General features: G+C 45.1%; 10 non-coding genes across 10 annotated transcripts; all 10 read right to left on the bottom strand.

Annotated features, from left to right (window-relative positions):
* Window positions 1-331: 331 nt before the first annotated feature.
* Window positions 332-522, bottom strand: LOC141215972 (U2 spliceosomal RNA). The gene has a single exon (XR_012285021.1). It is a non-coding gene; the product is annotated as a U2 spliceosomal RNA (small nuclear RNA).
* Window positions 523-1,642: 1,120 nt separating this feature from the next.
* LOC141215971 (U2 spliceosomal RNA) lies at window positions 1,643-1,833 on the bottom strand. The gene has a single exon (XR_012285020.1). It is a non-coding gene; the product is annotated as a U2 spliceosomal RNA (small nuclear RNA).
* A 1,121-nt stretch (window positions 1,834-2,954) lies between these two features.
* Window positions 2,955-3,145, bottom strand: LOC141216674 (U2 spliceosomal RNA). The gene has a single exon (XR_012285698.1). It is a non-coding gene; the product is annotated as a U2 spliceosomal RNA (small nuclear RNA).
* Window positions 3,146-4,264: 1,119 nt separating this feature from the next.
* LOC141215970 (U2 spliceosomal RNA) lies at window positions 4,265-4,455 on the bottom strand. The gene has a single exon (XR_012285019.1). It is a non-coding gene; the product is annotated as a U2 spliceosomal RNA (small nuclear RNA).
* A 1,122-nt stretch (window positions 4,456-5,577) lies between these two features.
* Window positions 5,578-5,768, bottom strand: LOC141216673 (U2 spliceosomal RNA). The gene has a single exon (XR_012285697.1). It is a non-coding gene; the product is annotated as a U2 spliceosomal RNA (small nuclear RNA).
* A 1,119-nt stretch (window positions 5,769-6,887) lies between these two features.
* On the bottom strand, window positions 6,888-7,078 carry LOC141215969 (U2 spliceosomal RNA). The gene has a single exon (XR_012285018.1). It is a non-coding gene; the product is annotated as a U2 spliceosomal RNA (small nuclear RNA).
* A 1,122-nt stretch (window positions 7,079-8,200) lies between these two features.
* On the bottom strand, window positions 8,201-8,391 carry LOC141216672 (U2 spliceosomal RNA). Its single transcript, XR_012285696.1, has one exon. It is a non-coding gene; the product is annotated as a U2 spliceosomal RNA (small nuclear RNA).
* A 1,119-nt stretch (window positions 8,392-9,510) lies between these two features.
* LOC141215968 (U2 spliceosomal RNA) lies at window positions 9,511-9,701 on the bottom strand. Its single transcript, XR_012285017.1, has one exon. It is a non-coding gene; the product is annotated as a U2 spliceosomal RNA (small nuclear RNA).
* Window positions 9,702-10,823: 1,122 nt separating this feature from the next.
* LOC141216670 (U2 spliceosomal RNA) lies at window positions 10,824-11,014 on the bottom strand. The gene has a single exon (XR_012285694.1). It is a non-coding gene; the product is annotated as a U2 spliceosomal RNA (small nuclear RNA).
* Window positions 11,015-12,134: 1,120 nt separating this feature from the next.
* Window positions 12,135-12,325, bottom strand: LOC141216458 (U2 spliceosomal RNA). Its single transcript, XR_012285491.1, has one exon. It is a non-coding gene; the product is annotated as a U2 spliceosomal RNA (small nuclear RNA).
* Window positions 12,326-13,062: the final 737 nt, after the last annotated feature.

Genomic DNA, 13,062 nt, shown 5'->3' with positions numbered 1-13,062 from the left:
TATATTGTGCAGCTTATCTCACCACCTGTAGTTATTTAGGTGAAAGCTCCAAAATGCTTGCCTAATATGTCTGTTTATCCAAAAGGAAGTATAGAGGGAGAGCTAGATAGATAGCATTGCATTACATTACATTACATGGCAATGCAATGCACAGTTGCTGAAGTTGAACCAAAATGAGCTTGTCATCTGGCTTCTGCAACTTTTAACATGAAAAATCCAATGAGGAGAAGAAAAGCAAAGCCAAAGAGTCCATCCCAAAATCCGACAAACAAGCAAAATGAACAAAAAGCATTGAATTCAATTCTTTCTGATTTTAGAAACTGCATTAAAGAAGGGGTGCACCGGTCCTGGAGATACTGCAATACCAGGTCAATGCGTGGAGTGGACAGAGCAAGCTCTTTTTCCATCTCCCTGTTCTAAAAATCCATTTAATATATGGTCCCCAGATAGGGGACGTATCAGATATTAAACTGATAAGAACAGATACTACACTTGATCTTAGCCAAAAGGCCGAGAAGCGATAACCAGAATTGGTTTCCGACTACGGTGCCACCCAAGGATTCTGAAAAGTCCATTTGTGGAGATGGCCACCTGGACTCCCGTTAAGAAGACATGCTGTCAACCTCTAGATCCCTCACATGCCTGCACTTTTCGGCTTGCTGCTGCTGCAATCCACGCGTTTTAGATCTGCATAACTCCACCTCTTTTAGCACAGTACCCACAACCCCCGGCTGTTCCCACCCGCCTCAACACCGTTGGAAGGGAGGAGAACCAATTAAGGCGGGGGGGGGGTGGAACGAGCAGCTGTCTACCCTTAGCAGGAGGGTTGCTGATTAATTACCTCTCCTGCTGCTGCTGCTGCTGGCTGTCCAGCAGCAGACTGAAGGTGGCTGCTGCTGTGCGCAGGTATATAAAGGCTCAGAGCCTATTATGACACGCGCAGCCAGCGTTCCATTGCCACATTCCGTCTACTGCAGGCGGGATACCTGGATGGCTGAATGTCACTGAGAAGCTCACAGAGACCGCCATAAGCAACAGTTTAAAAGAATGCCACAGACTAATCAACCAAACTTTTTGGGTTGGTTTCTCTTTTATAGTCTGCAGGCATTAAATGAAAGAAGTCAGTGTTCCAGCAGAGGGAGACAACGTTTCAGAAAAGGCATTGTAGCAAACCAAAAAAGAAATTTTAAGCGCAGCAGAGTAACCAGCTCACATACCTGTTAGCTCAGGTGAGTTTAAAAGGCTGCTGTTGATAACAAGGGCATTTGCTAAATAGATGGTGTGTGTGCAACAATATACTGAAAGGTCAATTATATTGTGCAGCTTATCTCACCACCTGTAGTTATTTAGGTGAAAGCTCCAAAATGCTTGCCTAATATGTCTGTTTATCCAAAAGGAAGTATAGAGGGAGAGCTAGATAGATAGCATTGCATTACATTACATTACATGGCAATGCAATGCACAGTTGCTGAAGTTGAACCAAAATGAGCTTGTCATCTGGCTTCTGCAACTTTTAACATGAAAAATCCAATGAGGAGAAGAAAAGCAAAGCCAAAGAGTCCATCCCAAAATCCGACAAACAAGCAAAATGAACAAAAAGCATTGAATTCAATTCTTTCTGATTTTAGAAACTGCATTAAAGAAGGGGTGCACCGGTCCTGGAGATACTGCAATACCAGGTCAATGCGTGGAGTGGACAGAGCAAGCTCTTTTTCCATCTCCCTGTTCTAAAAATCCATTTAATATATGGTCCCCAGATAGGGGACGTATCAGATATTAAACTGATAAGAACAGATACTACACTTGATCTTAGCCAAAAGGCCGAGAAGCGATAACCAGAATTGGTTTCCGACTACGGTGCCACCCAAGGATTCTGAAATGTCCATTTGTGGAGATGGCCACCTGGACTCCCGTTAAGAAGACATGCTGTCAACCTCTAGATCCCTCACATGCCTGCACTTTTCGGCTTGCTGCTGCTGCAATCCACGCGTTTTAGATCTGCATAACTCCACCTCTTTTAGCACAGTACCCTCAACCCCCGGCTGTTCCCACCCGCCTCAACACCGTTGGAAGGGAGGAGAACCAATTAAGGCGAGGGGGGGGGTGGAACGAGCAGCTGTCTACCCTTAGCAGGAGGGTTGCTGATTAATTACCTCTCCTGCTGCTGCTGCTGCTGGCTGTCCAGCAGCAGACTGAAGGTGGCTGCTGCTGTGCGCAGGTATATAAAGGCTCAGAGCCTATTATGACACGCGCAGCCAGCGTTCCATTGCCACATTCCGTCTACTGCAGGCGGGATACCTGGATGGCTGAATGTCACTGAGAAGCTCACAGAGACCGCCATAAGCAACAGTTTAAAAGAATGCCACAGACTAATCAACCAAACTTTTTGGGTTGGTTTCTCTTTTATAGTCTGCAGGCATTAAATGAAAGAAGTCAGTGTTCCAGCAGAGGGAGACAACGTTTCAGAAAAGGCATTGTAGCAAACCAAAAAAGAAATTTTAAGCGCAGCAGAGTAACCAGCTCACATACCTGTTAGCTCAGGTGAGTTTAAAAGGCTGCTGTTGATAACAAGGGCATTTGCTAAATAGATGGTGTGTGTGCAACAATATACTGAAAGGTCAATTATATTGTGCAGCTTATCTCACCACCTGTAGTTATTTAGGTGAAAGCTCCAAAATGCTTGCCTAATATGTCTGTTTATCCAAAAGGAAGTATAGAGGGAGAGCTAGATAGATAGCATTGCATTACATTACATTACATGGCAATGCAATGCACAGTTGCTGAAGTTGAACCAAAATGAGCTTGTCATCTGGCTTCTGCAACTTTTAACATGAAAAATCCAATGAGGAGAAGAAAAGCAAAGCCAAAGAGTCCATCCCAAAATCCGACAAACAAGCAAAATGAACAAAAAGCATTGAATTCAATTCTTTCTGATTTTAGAAACTGCATTAAAGAAGGGGTGCACCGGTCCTGGAGATACTGCAATACCAGGTCAATGCGTGGAGTGGACAGAGCAAGCTCTTTTTCCATCTCCCTGTTCTAAAAATCCATTTAATATATGGTCCCCAGATAGGGGACGTATCAGATATTAAACTGATAAGAACAGATACTACACTTGATCTTAGACAAAAGGCCGAGAAGCGATAACCAGAATTGGTTTCCGACTACGGTGCCACCCAAGGATTCTGAAAAGTCCATTTGTGGAGATGGACACCTGGACTCCCGTTAAGAAGACATGCTGTCAATTTCTAGATCCCTCACATGCCTGCACTTTTCGGCTTGCTGCTGCTGCAATCCACGCGTTTTAGATCTGCATAACTCCACCTCTTTTAGCACAGTACCCTCAACCCCCGGCTGTTCCCACCCGCCTCAACACCGTTGGAAGGGAGGAGAACCAATTAAGGCGGGGGGGGGTGGAACGAGCAGCTGTCTACCCTTAGCAGGAGGGTTGCTGATTAATTACCTCTCCTGCTGCTGCTGCTGCTGGCTGTCCAGCAGCAGACTGAAGGTGGCTGCTGCTGTGCGCAGGTATATAAAGGCTCAGAGCCTATTATGACACGCGCAGCCAGCGTTCCATTGCCACATTCCGTCTACTGCAGGCGGGATACCTGGATGGCTGAATGTCACTGAGAAGCTCACAGAGACCGCCATAAGCAACAGTTTAAAAGAATGCCACAGACTAATCAACCAAACTTTTTGGGTTGGTTTCTCTTTTATAGTCTGCAGGCATTAAATGAAAGAAGTCAGTGTTCCAGCAGAGGGAGACAACGTTTCAGAAAAGGCATTGTAGCAAACCAAAAAAGAAATTTTAAGCGCAGCAGAGTAACCAGCTCACATACCTGTTAGCTCAGGTGAGTTTAAAAGGCTGCTGTTGATAACAAGGGCATTTGCTAAATAGATGGTGTGTGTGCAACAATATACTGAAAGGTCAATTATATTGTGCAGCTTATCTCACCACCTGTAGTTATTTAGGTGAAAGCTCCAAAATGCTTGCCTAATATGTCTGTTTATCCAAAAGGAAGTATAGAGGGAGAGCTAGATAGATAGCATTGCATTACATTACATTACATGGCAATGCAATGCACAGTTGCTGAAGTTGAACCAAAATGAGCTTGTCATCTGGCTTCTGCAACTTTTAACATGAAAAATCCAATGAGGAGAAGAAAAGCAAAGCCAAAGAGACCATCCCAAAATCCGACAAACAAGCAAAATGAACAAAAAGCATTGAATTCAATTCTTTCTGATTTTAGAAACTGCATTAAAGAAGGGGTGCACCGGTCCTGGAGATACTGCAATACCAGGTCAATGCGTGGAGTGGACAGAGCAAGCTCTTTTTCCATCTCCCTGTTCTAAAAATCCATTTAATATATGGTCCCCAGATAGGGGACGTATCAGATATTAAACTGATAAGAACAGATACTACACTTGATCTTAGCCAAAAGGCCGAGAAGCGATAACCAGAATTGGTTTCCGACTACGGTGCCACCCAAGGATTCTGAAAAGTCCATTTGTGGAGATGGCCACCTGGACTCCCGTTAAGAAGACATGCTGTCAACCTCTAGATCCCTCACATGCCTGCACTTTTCGGCTTGCTGCTGCTGCAATCCACGCGTTTTAGATCTGCATAACTCCACCTCTTTTAGCACAGTACCCACAACCCCCGGCTGTTCCCACCCGCCTCAACACCGTTGGAAGGGAGGAGAACCAATTAAGGCGGGGGGGGGGGGTGGAACGAGCAGCTGTCTACCCTTAGCAGGAGGGTTGCTGATTAATTACCTCTCCTGCTGCTGCTGCTGCTGGCTGTCCAGCAGCAGACTGAAGGTGGCTGCTGCTGTGCGCAGGTATATAAAGGCTCAGAGCCTATTATGACACGCGCAGCCAGCGTTCCATTGCCACATTCCGTCTACTGCAGGCGGGATACCTGGATGGCTGAATGTCACTGAGAAGCTCACAGAGACCGCCATAAGCAACAGTTTAAAAGAATGCCACAGACTAATCAACCAAACTTTTTGGGTTGGTTTCTCTTTTATAGTCTGCAGGCATTAAATGAAAGAAGTCAGTGTTCCAGCAGAGGGAGACAACGTTTCAGAAAAGGCATTGTAGCAAACCAAAAAAGAAATTTTAAGCGCAGCAGAGTAACCAGCTCACATACCTGTTAGCTCAGGTGAGTTTAAAAGGCTGCTGTTGATAACAAGGGCATTTGCTAAATAGATGGTGTGTGTGCAACAATATACTGAAAGGTCAATTATATTGTGCAGCTTATCTCACCACCTGTAGTTATTTAGGTGAAAGCTCCAAAATGCTTGCCTAATATGTCTGTTTATCCAAAAGGAAGTATAGAGGGAGAGCTAGATAGATAGCATTGCATTACATTACATTACATGGCAATGCAATGCACAGTTGCTGAAGTTGAACCAAAATGAGCTTGTCATCTGGCTTCTGCAACTTTTAACATGAAAAATCCAATGAGGAGAAGAAAAGCAAAGCCAAAGAGTCCATCCCAAAATCCGACAAACAAGCAAAATGAACAAAAAGCATTGAATTCAATTCTTTCTGATTTTAGAAACTGCATTAAAGAAGGGGTGCACCGGTCCTGGAGATACTGCAATACCAGGTCAATGCGTGGAGTGGACAGAGCAAGCTCTTTTTCCATCTCCCTGTTCTAAAAATCCATTTAATATATGGTCCCCAGATAGGGGACGTATCAGATATTAAACTGATAAGAACAGATACTACACTTGATCTTAGACAAAAGGCCGAGAAGCGATAACCAGAATTGGTTTCCGACTACGGTGCCACCCAAGGATTCTGAAAAGTCCATTTGTGGAGATGGCCACCTGGACTCCCGTTAAGAAGACATGCTGTCAATTTCTAGATCCCTCACATGCCTGCACTTTTCGGCTTGCTGCTGCTGCAATCCACGCGTTTTAGATCTGCATAACTCCACCTCTTTTAGCACAGTACCCTCAACCCCCGGCTGTTCCCACCCGCCTCAACACCGTTGGAAGGGAGGAGAACCAATTAAGGCGGGGGGGGGTGGAACGAGCAGCTGTCTACCCTTAGCAGGAGGGTTGCTGATTAATTACCTCTCCTGCTGCTGCTGCTGCTGGCTGTCCAGCAGCAGACTGAAGGTGGCTGCTGCTGTGCGCAGGTATATAAAGGCTCAGAGCCTATTATGACACGCGCAGCCAGCGTTCCATTGCCACATTCCGTCTACTGCAGGCGGGATACCTGGATGGCTGAATGTCACTGAGAAGCTCACAGAGACCGCCATAAGCAACAGTTTAAAAGAATGCCACAGACTAATCAACCAAACTTTTTGGGTTGGTTTCTCTTTTATAGTCTGCAGGCATTAAATGAAAGAAGTCAGTGTTCCAGCAGAGGGAGACAACGTTTCAGAAAAGGCATTGTAGCAAACCAAAAAAGAAATTTTAAGCGCAGCAGAGTAACCAGCTCACATACCTGTTAGCTCAGGTGAGTTTAAAAGGCTGCTGTTGATAACAAGGGCATTTGCTAAATAGATGGTGTGTGTGCAACAATATACTGAAAGGTCAATTATATTGTGCAGCTTATCTCACCACCTGTAGTTATTTAGGTGAAAGCTCCAAAATGCTTGCCTAATATGTCTGTTTATCCAAAAGGAAGTATAGAGGGAGAGCTAGATAGATAGCATTGCATTACATTACATTACATGGCAATGCAATGCACAGTTGCTGAAGTTGAACCAAAATGAGCTTGTCATCTGGCTTCTGCAACTTTTAACATGAAAAATCCAATGAGGAGAAGAAAAGCAAAGCCAAAGAGACCATCCCAAAATCCGACAAACAAGCAAAATGAACAAAAAGCATTGAATTCAATTCTTTCTGATTTTAGAAACTGCATTAAAGAAGGGGTGCACCGGTCCTGGAGATACTGCAATACCAGGTCAATGCGTGGAGTGGACAGAGCAAGCTCTTTTTCCATCTCCCTGTTCTAAAAATCCATTTAATATATGGTCCCCAGATAGGGGACGTATCAGATATTAAACTGATAAGAACAGATACTACACTTGATCTTAGCCAAAAGGCCGAGAAGCGATAACCAGAATTGGTTTCCGACTACGGTGCCACCCAAGGATTCTGAAAAGTCCATTTGTGGAGATGGCCACCTGGACTCCCGTTAAGAAGACATGCTGTCAACCTCTAGATCCCTCACATGCCTGCACTTTTCGGCTTGCTGCTGCTGCAATCCACGCGTTTTAGATCTGCATAACTCCACCTCTTTTAGCACAGTACCCACAACCCCCGGCTGTTCCCACCCGCCTCAACACCGTTGGAAGGGAGGAGAACCAATTAAGGCGGGGGGGGGGGGTGGAACGAGCAGCTGTCTACCCTTAGCAGGAGGGTTGCTGATTAATTACCTCTCCTGCTGCTGCTGCTGCTGGCTGTCCAGCAGCAGACTGAAGGTGGCTGCTGCTGTGCGCAGGTATATAAAGGCTCAGAGCCTATTATGACACGCGCAGCCAGCGTTCCATTGCCACATTCCGTCTACTGCAGGCGGGATACCTGGATGGCTGAATGTCACTGAGAAGCTCACAGAGACCGCCATAAGCAACAGTTTAAAAGAATGCCACAGACTAATCAACCAAACTTTTTGGGTTGGTTTCTCTTTTATAGTCTGCAGGCATTAAATGAAAGAAGTCAGTGTTCCAGCAGAGGGAGACAACGTTTCAGAAAAGGCATTGTAGCAAACCAAAAAAGAAATTTTAAGCGCAGCAGAGTAACCAGCTCACATACCTGTTAGCTCAGGTGAGTTTAAAAGGCTGCTGTTGATAACAAGGGCATTTGCTAAATAGATGGTGTGTGTGCAACAATATACTGAAAGGTCAATTATATTGTGCAGCTTATCTCACCACCTGTAGTTATTTAGGTGAAAGCTCCAAAATGCTTGCCTAATATGTCTGTTTATCCAAAAGGAAGTATAGAGGGAGAGCTAGATAGATAGCATTGCATTACATTACATTACATGGCAATGCAATGCACAGTTGCTGAAGTTGAACCAAAATGAGCTTGTCATCTGGCTTCTGCAACTTTTAACATGAAAAATCCAATGAGGAGAAGAAAAGCAAAGCCAAAGAGTCCATCCCAAAATCCGACAAACAAGCAAAATGAACAAAAAGCATTGAATTCAATTCTTTCTGATTTTAGAAACTGCATTAAAGAAGGGGTGCACCGGTCCTGGAGATACTGCAATACCAGGTCAATGCGTGGAGTGGACAGAGCAAGCTCTTTTTCCATCTCCCTGTTCTAAAAATCCATTTAATATATGGTCCCCAGATAGGGGACGTATCAGATATTAAACTGATAAGAACAGATACTACACTTGATCTTAGACAAAAGGCCGAGAAGCGATAACCAGAATTGGTTTCCGACTACGGTGCCACCCAAGGATTCTGAAAAGTCCATTTGTGGAGATGGCCACCTGGACTCCCGTTAAGAAGACATGCTGTCAATTTCTAGATCCCTCACATGCCTGCACTTTTCGGCTTGCTGCTGCTGCAATCCACGCGTTTTAGATCTGCATAACTCCACCTCTTTTAGCACAGTACCCTCAACCCCCGGCTGTTCCCACCCGCCTCAACACCGTTGGAAGGGAGGAGAACCAATTAAGGCGGGGGGGGGTGGAACGAGCAGCTGTCTACCCTTAGCAGGAGGGTTGCTGATTAATTACCTCTCCTGCTGCTGCTGCTGCTGGCTGTCCAGCAGCAGACTGAAGGTGGCTGCTGCTGTGCGCAGGTATATAAAGGCTCAGAGCCTATTATGACACGCGCAGCCAGCGTTCCATTGCCACATTCCGTCTACTGCAGGCGGGATACCTGGATGGCTGAATGTCACTGAGAAGCTCACAGAGACCGCCATAAGCAACAGTTTAAAAGAATGCCACAGACTAATCAACCAAACTTTTTGGGTTGGTTTCTCTTTTATAGTCTGCAGGCATTAAATGAAAGAAGTCAGTGTTCCAGCAGAGGGAGACAACGTTTCAGAAAAGGCATTGTAGCAAACCAAAAAAGAAATTTTAAGCGCAGCAGAGTAACCAGCTCACATACCTGTTAGCTCAGGTGAGTTTAAAAGGCTGCTGTTGATAACAAGGGCATTTGCTAAATAGATGGTGTGTGTGCAACAATATACTGAAAGGTCAATTATATTGTGCAGCTTATCTCACCACCTGTAGTTATTTAGGTGAAAGCTCCAAAATGCTTGCCTAATATGTCTGTTTATCCAAAAGGAAGTATAGAGGGAGAGCTAGATAGATAGCATTGCATTACATTACATTACATGGCAATGCAATGCACAGTTGCTGAAGTTGAACCAAAATGAGCTTGTCATCTGGCTTCTGCAACTTTTAACATGAAAAATCCAATGAGGAGAAGAAAAGCAAAGCCAAAGAGACCATCCCAAAATCCGACAAACAAGCAAAATGAACAAAAAGCATTGAATTCAATTCTTTCTGATTTTAGAAACTGCATTAAAGAAGGGGTGCACCGGTCCTGGAGATACTGCAATACCAGGTCAATGCGTGGAGTGGACAGAGCAAGCTCTTTTTCCATCTCCCTGTTCTAAAAATCCATTTAATATATGGTCCCCAGATAGGGGACGTATCAGATATTAAACTGATAAGAACAGATACTACACTTGATCTTAGCCAAAAGGCCGAGAAGCGATAACCAGAATTGGTTTCCGACTACGGTGCCACCCAAGGATTCTGAAAAGTCCATTTGTGGAGATGGCCACCTGGACTCCCGTTAAGAAGACATGCTGTCAACCTCTAGATCCCTCACATGCCTGCACTTTTCGGCTTGCTGCTGCTGCAATCCACGCGTTTTAGATCTGCATAACTCCACCTCTTTTAGCACAGTACCCACAACCCCCGGCTGTTCCCACCCGCCTCAACACCGTTGGAAGGGAGGAGAACCAATTAAGGCGGGGGGGGGGGGTGGAACGAGCAGCTGTCTACCCTTAGCAGGAGGGTTGCTGATTAATTACCTCTCCTGCTGCTGCTGCTGCTGGCTGTCCAGCAGCAGACTGAAGGTGGCTGCTGCTGTGCGCAGGTATATAAAGGCTCAGAGCCTATTATGACACGCGCAGCCAGCGTTCCATTGCCACATTCCGTCTACTGCAGGCGGGATACCTGGATGGCTGAATGTCACTGAGAAGCTCACAGAGACCGCCATAAGCAACAGTTTAAAAGAATGCCACAGACTAATCAACCAAACTTTTTGGGTTGGTTTCTCTTTTATAGTCTGCAGGCATTAAATGAAAGAAGTCAGTGTTCCAGCAGAGGGAGACAACGTTTCAGAAAAGGCATTGTAGCAAACCAAAAAAGAAATTTTAAGCGCAGCAGAGTAACCAGCTCACATACCTGTTAGCTCAGGTGAGTTTAAAAGGCTGCTGTTGATAACAAGGGCATTTGCTAAATAGATGGTGTGTGTGCAACAATATACTGAAAGGTCAATTATATTGTGCAGCTTATCTCACCACCTGTAGTTATTTAGGTGAAAGCTCCAAAATGCTTGCCTAATATGTCTGTTTATCCAAAAGGAAGTATAGAGGGAGAGCTAGATAGATAGCATTGCATTACATTACATTACATGGCAATGCAATGCACAGTTGCTGAAGTTGAACCAAAATGAGCTTGTCATCTGGCTTCTGCAACTTTTAACATGAAAAATCCAATGAGGAGAAGAAAAGCAAAGCCAAAGAGACCATCCCAAAATCCGACAAACAAGCAAAATGAACAAAAAGCATTGAATTCAATTCTTTCTGATTTTAGAAACTGCATTAAAGAAGGGGTGCACCGGTCCTGGAGATACTGCAATACCAGGTCAATGCGTGGAGTGGACAGAGCAAGCTCTTTTTCCATCTCCCTGTTCTAAAAATCCATTTAATATATGGTCCCCAGATAGGGGACGTATCAGATATTAAACTGATAAGAACAGATACTACACTTGATCTTAGACAAAAGGCCGAGAAGCGATAACCAGAATTGGTTTCCGACTACGGTGCCACCCAAGGATTCTGAAAAGTCCATTTGTGGAGATGGCCACCTGGACTCCCGTTAAGAAGACATGCTGTCAATTTCTAGATCCCTCACATGCCTGCACTTTTCGGCTTGCTGCTGCTGCAATCCACGCGTTTTAGATCTGCATAACTCCACCTCTTTTAGCACAGTACCCTCAACCCCCGGCTGTTCCCACCCGCCTCAACACCGTTGGAAGGGAGGAGAACCAATTAAGGCGGGGGGGGGGTGGAACGAGCAGCTGTCTACCCTTAGCAGGAGGGTTGCTGATTAATTACCTCTCCTGCTGCTGCTGCTGCTGGCTGTCCAGCAGCAGACTGAAGGTGGCTGCTGCTGTGCGCAGGTATATAAAGGCTCAGAGCCTATTATGACACGCGCAGCCAGCGTTCCATTGCCACATTCCGTCTACTGCAGGCGGGATACCTGGATGGCTGAATGTCACTGAGAAGCTCACAGAGACCGCCATAAGCAACAGTTTAAAAGAATGCCACAGACTAATCAACCAAACTTTTTGGGTTGGTTTCTCTTTTATAGTCTGCAGGCATTAAATGAAAGAAGTCAGTGTTCCGGCAGAGGGAGACAACGTTTCAGAAAAGGCATTGTAGCAAACCAAAAAAGAAATTTTAAGCGCAGCAGAGTAACCAGCTCACATACCTGTTAGCTCAGGTGAGTTTAAAAGGCTGCTGTTGATAACAAGGGCATTTGCTAAATAGATGGTGTGTGTGCAACAATATACTGAAAGGTCAATTATATTGTGCAGCTTATCTCACCACCTGTAGTTATTTAGGTGAAAGCTCCAAAATGCTTGCCTAATATGTCTGTTTATCCAAAAGGAAGTATAGAGGGAGAGCTAGATAGATAGCATTGCATTACATTACATTACATGGCAATGCAATGCACAGTTGCTGAAGTTGAACCAAAATGAGCTTGTCATCTGGCTTCTGCAACTTTTAACATGAAAAATCCAATGAGGAGAAGAAAAGCAAAGCCAAAGAGACCATCCCAAAATCCGACAAACAAGCAAAATGAACAAAAAGCATTGAATTCAATTCTTTCTGATTTTAGAAACTGCATTAAAGAAGGGGTGCACCGGTCCTGGAGATACTGCAATACCAGGTCAATGCGTGGAGTGGACAGAGCAAGCTCTTTTTCCATCTCCCTGTTCTAAAAATCCATTTAATATATGGTCCCCAGATAGGGGACGTATCAGATATTAAACTGACAAGAACAGATACTACACTTGATCTTAGCCAAAAGGCCGAGAAGCGATAACCAGAATTGGTTTCCGACTACGGTGCCACCCAAGGATTCTGAAAAGTCCATTTGTGGAGATGGCCACCTGGACTCCCGTTAAGAAGACATGCTGTCAACCTCTAGATCCCTCACATGCCTGCACTTTTCGGCTTGCTGCTGCTGCAATCCACGCGTTTTAGATCTGCATAACTCCACCTCTTTTAGCACAGTACCCTCAACCCCCGGCTGTTCCCACCCGCCTCAACACCGTTGGAAGGAAGGAGAACCAATTAAGGCGGGGGGGGGTGGAACGAGCAGCTGTCTACCCTTAGCAGGAGGGTTGCTGATTAATTACCTCTCCTGCTGCTGCTGCTGCTGGCTGTCCAGCAGCAGACTGAAGGTGGCTGCTGCTGTGCGCAGGTATATAAAGGCTCAGAGCCTATTATGACACGCGCAGCCAGCGTTCCATTGCCACATTCCGTCTACTGCAGGCGGGATACCTGGATGGCTGAATGTCACTGAGAAGCTCACAGAGACCGCCATAAGCAACAGTTTAAAAGAATGCCACAGACTAATCAACCAAACTTTTTGGGTTGGTTTCTCTTTTATAGTCTGCATGCATTAAATGAAAGAAGTCAGTGTTCCAGCAGAGGGAGACAACGTTTCAGAAAAGGCATTGTAGCAAACCAAAAAAGAAATTTTAAGCGCAGCAGAGTAACCAGCTCACATACCTGTTAGCTCAGGTGAGTTTAAAAGGCTGCTGTTGATAACAAG

This window comes from Phyllobates terribilis, unplaced genomic scaffold, assembly GCF_046119375.1.
Source record: "Phyllobates terribilis strain yellow unplaced genomic scaffold, ASM4611937v1 Scaffold_236__1_contigs__length_3049075, whole genome shotgun sequence".
Classification (NCBI taxonomy): Eukaryota; Metazoa; Chordata; class Amphibia; order Anura; family Dendrobatidae; genus Phyllobates; species Phyllobates terribilis.
Note: the sequence above shows the minus strand (reverse complement) of the source record. Positions and strands in the feature narration are given on the sequence as shown.